The sequence below is a fragment of the Peromyscus leucopus genome, chromosome 22 (genome assembly GCF_004664715.2).
Source record: "Peromyscus leucopus breed LL Stock chromosome 22, UCI_PerLeu_2.1, whole genome shotgun sequence".
In the NCBI taxonomy this organism is placed as follows: Eukaryota; Metazoa; Chordata; class Mammalia; order Rodentia; family Cricetidae; genus Peromyscus; species Peromyscus leucopus.
The window spans coordinates 50905554-50912921 of NC_051081.1; positions in this window are offsets into that span (position 1 = coordinate 50905554).

Sequence of the window (7368 nt, forward strand, 5' to 3'; positions counted from 1 at the left end):
ACAGGACTAACAATGCTGACCATGATCTATCCCTCTTCGGTCTTGCTGCCCCAAGACTAAGCTTACTTCATAAAAATCCATTGTCCTGGATACCTGTGCTGTGTTCCTTGTTGTGTGATTCTTTTACCTGATAGAACTTTCTGGAAAAGTACACATGATGCCACATGATTTTGCATCCCAGGCAAAGGATTGAATGATTTAGCATTAAGAATGACAAAAACCTTAGGGGACTCCAAGCACTTCCATTACATAAAACACCATGAATTATTAATGATCCTAGCTAACATGGCAGATCAAAGGAATTTGTGATCACTTTGGGGACATGCTAGAGAAACAACAAATAATTTTGAAAATAGAACCAAAAAGAGCATTTATACTGCCTTTTGTGTAAAGAGAAAATGCACCTCAGGGTATCTGGAGAGTAAGAAGTTTTCTTTTTGTGGAAATATTTTACCCAATAAACAAGGAAAGGGTATGGATATTCAAATGTCAGGGGAAGGGGTTGTTATGTGTAAAGAATTAACAGAACTCTGTGGAGAGTCTAGGAATTATTATCACCAGTGCTGTTGTCCTGCTGGAAATGGCCTGGGCAAATGGAAATGAACATTTTGACCTCCAGACTTACTAGAAATACAAGGAACAGACAAAACACTTTTAAAAATCAAGCCTGGGAAATGTGAATCTAAAAGACTGTGAATGGGATGCTTAGTTACCAGTGGCTGGCTGCTTGTCTTGTGAACGAGGAGTGTCTAGAAGAATCCAAAGGAATCTGTCAGTCAAAATAATTCATGTGACTTTTCTGATTCTATTCCAAATGCACAATCTATTTTAAAATGCATTTTGAGTCTGATAAGTGCAGAAATGTAGGGAATGCCTCTGCATCTTATAGTATTAAAAGGCTACTGGTAATTAACTTCATTTGATCATATATCATTGGTAAGTTTTAAAATGTTGGTGTGTCTCTGGGGACATGTGGGTCTATTTCAGGATATGAGTGGAAATGTAGCTTGGAAATATTAATAGAATTCCATAAGGAAATATACTCAAGACGTTATTGATACTGAGGAAAGGTGGGATAAAAATAAATATCTAGGTAATAGAAAATGGACAAAACAGTCACAGGGACACAGCCAGCTCTGGGGCCAAACTGGATAAAGTCACCTGTGGTGTGAGGGACAAGGATGGGGAGTCACAGAGACATGTAGGCAGATAATCTGTATGTAAGTCGGCACTAAGTTAAGCTAGTCCCTTCTCCCAGGTAGAGATCTGGAATATTCCATAAGTTTGGAAAGTATAACTATTGAAAATAGTCTCTTTAGATGAAAGGATTATTAACTTTAGCTTTCCATCTAATATATTGATGTCTGAAGATAAATTAAAAATCTGAAAGACTATTTTATCCAAGAAAGAAACTTGACCTCAGGAAAAGGGTCAACTCCCTTGGGCAATGTGCATTCAGAAAAGTCTGTGGTTGTTCCTGACATTGTGTCTACAGAACAGTCAGAAAGCTCTTCAGGTCTACGTCAGATATTATTTTCTGTTCATACCTGTAATGCCTTGCCACAGGCCTCAGACTATTGTCTAAACCAAATCCTCCACCCGGTCAGGAGGCCCTTCTATCTAGCCCCATTGTCCTCCCAGGCTCCCCTGGGTCCATTCTCACTTTTGAGTTTTTGTTATTTTCTGGTACTTAACAAAGAATCCGTGTCAAGTTTGAAGAGTTTATTTCTTTAAAACGTAAACAAAACTGACAAAACTTTACCAAGGCTAAGATGAAGAAGGAAAGACTCCAAAGCAGAACTGAAAAAGGAAACACATTCCTACTGGTGGCAGAGACATACAAGGATTACAAGAGACAGTCCTAAGTAGCCAGGTGCCCTGAGAGTGGAAAGGCTTCTGCACACAGCCTGTGGAAAGAGAATCACAACACAGGAAGAAACCAAAACAGACTAGATTAAGTGTAAAGAGACTGAGTCACTGACAAGTCTCCATCAAAGAAAATTACACATCTTCATGGCTAGATTTCTAGACACTCAAGAAGCGATCCTTCTCATACTCTTCCAAAACCCTGAAGAGGATGGAGTCTTCTGAACTCATTTCATGGGGCCACCATCACTCTTACACCAAGGCAGAACAAAAGCACTGTAAGATGAAAAGACTTTGACTGTGAACTTCTTAGTCAGCCATGACTTGTAATGTCCCTCTTATCCCTCTTGCCATCCCGGGACAGCTCTATCCTTGCTCGCTTATTATTGGTGTCTGCTCACATATTTCAGAAGAGCACCCATACTACCATTTTTTTTTCTCTTGATGCCTCTCATGGTGTGCTTCTTTCTCATGTGAGACTAGCAATCTAGCTCCATCCCCAGCACTCAGGCTAGGTGCAGGTAGGTGTCTAGTAAATGTGGCCTGAGTGAATATATAAGTGGCCCATGGCTGGCACTCAGATGAGTAGGATGCAGGACGAGGCCTTTAATGCTTGTTCCAGCCTCTGATCCAAGCTGGGTATCCTCTGGATCATTGGAGACATAGATGTTGAATACCCTGGATGCAGATGTTCAGGCTCCCAAAAGAGGTCAGCTTGCATGCCCAGGAGTGCACAGTTGGCTCCCCACACACATTGCTGTTAGGATCCTTGCGCTTAACTCCATGCTCTCTGCTGAAAGTCTTATTAACTTCAAACTCTTTGAAACTGCTGCCTCTGGCAACAAACTTCTTAAAGTTGAATTCATCCTTTGAACAAAGCTATCATTACAGAAAAGCAAAGCTCCTGCAGCTTCACAGCCTCCCCAGAAATTACAGACACAGATCTAGGGATGGAGGACTGGAGGTGAGAGAGGAGGAGCTCATGAGATTGTTGAGAGCTATGCAAACCAGTCCCTGCTCTGTGGCTGAGAATGCAGCTGAGGACCCATGAGCACAGCCATGTTTTTCCCCAGCCGAGAAGGGGGAAAACAGTCTTTTGAGCCCTGGCTGGGTGTGAACCTCACTGAGCCAGATGTGTATCACTAAGCTTCAGAAGGACATCAGTCAGTCAGTCCTTCTATCAGTATTCAGACCAAGACCAGCCATTATTGCTGTTCAGAATAATCCCGATGCTGTTTCCTTGAACTTGGTCTCCAGTGCCAAGTTTGATATTCTCAGTGAAGTAATCTGGCATGCTCTGAAGCAGCCCCAGAACTCTGAAGCAGTGTTCAGGCTTGTAGACTTCTTGTGCTTTGAGCAACAGGATCCTCATTACAGACTTGGAAACACTGAGATTCAGTGAGGCTGCTGCCACTTTTCAGGCAGGGACTGTGCAGACCAGCTTGAGCTGGCACTCCATGAACCTTAAGTCCACATTCTCTGCCTTGAGGCAGGCTGTAGCCAGGTAGAGAAATAAAACTCTGAGCATCACGTTGCCCTGGAAAACTTCCCTCGTTTGTGTAATCGTGCCAGCACACTTGCTACAAAGAGAAACATAGGGACTGGCAGGTCTGCTAGCTGGTATACAGGCGCAGAACCAAGACAATAAAGCCAGCCTCCATCTGGAAAGGAAGGGCAGCCTCATAAAGAGACAATCCTACGGAAGTGCTGAGGAAGGCATTCGGGGCATGGTGACTCAGGCCAGAGGGTTCTATCTCCTTGCCCAGTGACCTCTGGGTCTGCCTGCTCACAATGTTTCTGGGTGTCTTTCTTCATGAAGCTTGTTGCATCTAGGTGGTTCCACCTGTGTGAATGTACAGAAAAGGTCCTGATGTTAAGGATACCTGGAGGCAAGCAGGAGCCAATGGTGATGAGAGCAGGTTCACTCTGCACATCCTTCCCAGGGTCAACCATGACACCACACCTCATCTTCAAGTCTGAGGGCCAGTGATCTTCACTCTCTTCCTGGCCTTTCTGACTTTTTATTGATTGAATCAAAAAAATCTCTTCACTGGGCTTGGTGGTATGCATTTGTCATAGTAGCACTAATCCCAGTGCTGCTGAGAAGTGGAGGCAGTTTGATTTCAAGTTCAAAGCAAGTCTGCGGCTCATAGCAAGACTCTTGCTTTTAAAAAAGCAAAACAAGGGAAAATAGAAAACTCAGCACTTTTCTCAGCGGTTTCTTCAACACTGACCTTGGAAATCTATTTCTGAACAAGAACTGGTTGTACAGATTGTGTTACCTGGGCCCTTATTTAATTGAGAGCTCCACTTAATGCACAAAGCCCTCATTGGCATCTGCTAGCTAACCACATCGTCTATAAGTCAGCTTGGCACTTTCAGTAAAGGGCTCATCGTTTCTAAGGATTGTAACCTGGTTGCTGTCTTTATTGTTTAATTTTTAGAACGTGACCATCTGGTTCCCAGCACTCCCCCGTGCCCCCTCCACCTGCACAAAGAAGTTGTTCAGTCTTTGTTGAGTCATTAATTAATTAGATAGTAGTTGTTTAGAAGTGTGAATATAATTTCCCAGAAAACTATCATTTTAATTTTATCAGCACAAGCTCATAAAAAACTATTCTGATTATAATATCATAGTCACAAAATGATGATTATTATTAATGGGATCTTAAATGAATTTCCCTTTTCATAGGAATGAAAATCTACATAAGCTTCCACAGGACCTTGGAGTCAGAAAGGAAACTTAAAATGTTCTCCTTTAACCCCGGACTTGAAGGACCCTTCTGTAGAGGCTGTGTGAACTGTCTCCCAGGGAACAGATACTTCTGTCACTGCACTGGAAACCCTGACATCTGCCTCCTGGAATTCATTTCTTGGAGTCATATGTGGAAGGTCAAAGCATTGTGTAGCTATAGAATTAATGCCCAGTAATGAAAAGGGAAGTTTATTGAAGAACACAAGCAGAGCTTGGTTGTCTTTTGATGTAGCAGAAATGGATCTTAAAGTAATATGTTTGAATTTCAGTAATGAGAAATGCAAACACCATCACTTTTACGGTAAGGTACACTTATGACACTTGGCTTCCAGGGCAGCATTAATAAAGTGAGTGAACAGACATGCATCATACAGTTACCATGACTAACGCTTCCATCACCTGAGTGCTAGCTCTGCTGACTGCAGTAGTTTCATATGAAATAGTTGTATAGAAATGCCCTAAGTACACGTGGATCTTCCACATCTGGTTAACCTCTTCAATGACATTTTAGTTATCTGTAATTCTGTTCACAAAGTCATAGTTACCCATCAGTCTGTTCTAGCAGGGCTGACAGAACTGTCCTCAACGTGGCTAACGCCCCAGAGCATGTAGAGACACTTCCTTTGTCAGCACTCAGGCCTGTAAAAGACAAACTGGTGCCGGGCGGTGGTGGCGCACGCCTTTAATCCCAGCACTCGGGAGGCAGAGCCAGGTGGATCTTTGTGAGTTCGAGGCCAGCCTGGTCTACAGAGCGAGATCCAGGAAAGGAGCAAAGCTACACAGAGAAACCCTGTCTCAGAAAAAAAAAAGACAAACTGGTTATTGGATAAGATGCTGGTGTGGATCCTTCTACACATTCTCTTCTAGCTAAGTATGTTTCTCCAAATGCCCCCAGTGGTAACCATTTTTCCACTCTGAGATGTGACATGAACTCTCTCCTCACACTTACAGAGATGGTTTTTCCTATGATACCCACCATGCTGCTCCATTATGGGATCCAGGTCAGACAGGACATATGTCTGCTTGTCCTTTAGTCCCCGGACTGTCCTTCCTACAAAAGGCATCCATTATCTGCCAATAAATAACTGCGTTTTCCCAAGTGAATTCATGAATTCACAAATTTATCATATGCTTTGAAGCTACTTTGACAAGTCTGGGAGCATAAGGAGGAGTGAGATGTAGTGCTTAAGCTGAGGACCTCACAAATTAACAGTGAAGATAACATGCATATAAACATGGACTATGTATGGCAGACATTCCTGGACTGTCAGTGGAAAAGCGATTGATACCAGTAGGGTCAGCTCAGTGACTGGTAGACATGTGATGTTTTTAAATTGCATGATGGGATTTTAATAAAAGCTAACAAATACAAGTGGCATTTGCTTTATAAGGAACCCAGGCAAATAATACATAGAACTTAGGCATTTGTGAATGCATGTGGAGAACTATTTTCTAGTAAAAGCAAGTACCTGAGATCATCTTCCTACCCAGGACTCCAAAGAGGTCAGGAGGAGGATGATATAGCAAAGTTTGTCTCCCCCAAGGTCTTTCACTATGAAGAAGGGAAAAAGTCAACCAACAGGCTGAGTGACTCAGGCCCACTTAGCATTAGGTCTAAAGTTGTCATCTAGAGAACATCAGGACATAATCTCAGGATGTAAAAAGAATTAGTTAAAAAGAATCCAATCCAGAACAAAACAGGAAATAAAGGAAAACTCAAGTTCATGAGTAATTATTACAGTTGTAAATAAAGAAATGATCAATTTTAAAGACATGTGGTATTCCCAGTGATTAAAATGTAGCTTATAGACACTCCTATATGTACAGATAAAAAAATTTTGAAAGCATATATTACTTTGACTGGCTTCAGATCTAGAGAGCTCAGAGAAAGATGCCTTGACCTAAGTGAGCTTTGTCATTGTGACTCAGGGATAGAGGAGCCAGGAGTCAGACTGACAGGACCCACTGTCTCCAGTATCATCCTTTCTCCTCCCTAGCAATCTAATTAACTGTCCCAGCTAAAAGCTGCTGCCTGTAAAGTGAGCTGATCTCATACATTCTGCAGAATGGGGTGGAGGGATGGTGGGATAACCATATGAAAGCTGATAAGTGAGGAGTATTTCCAGACTGCGTGAAGCATAGTCAGAATCTGAAAATTTCTATACGTAATTTCCTCATAATGAAACAATAATTGTTGCTTTGGTATTTGTGGTGGTTTGAGTGAAAACAGCCCTCATAGGCTCATAGGGAGTGGCATATTGGGAAGAGTGGCCTTGTTGGAGTAGATGTGGCCTTTTTGGAGGAATTGTGTCACTGGAGATGTGCTTTGGGCTTTCAGAATCCCAAGCCAGGCCCAGTGGCACTCTCCCTTCCCGCTGCCTGCTGATCTGGATATAGAACTCTCAGCTACCTCTCCAGCATCATGTCTGCCTGTGTGCTGCCATGCTTCTTACCATAAAGATAATTGACTGCATCTCTGAACTGTATGCCAGCCCCAATTAGATGTTTTCCTTTATAAGAGTTGCTGTGGTTATGGTGTCTTTTCACAGAAATAAAACCCCAACTAAGATAGTGTTCTTCACAAGCCTCTATATTAAACTTTAGTGACTGTCTGAGTTACTTTTCACTTGCTGTGATAAGACATCATGAGAAAGGCACCTTATAAAAGAAAGAGTTTATTGGGGCCTTACAACTCCAGAGAGTTAGAGTGCCTGTCTATCATGATGGGGAGCATGACAGCAGGTAGG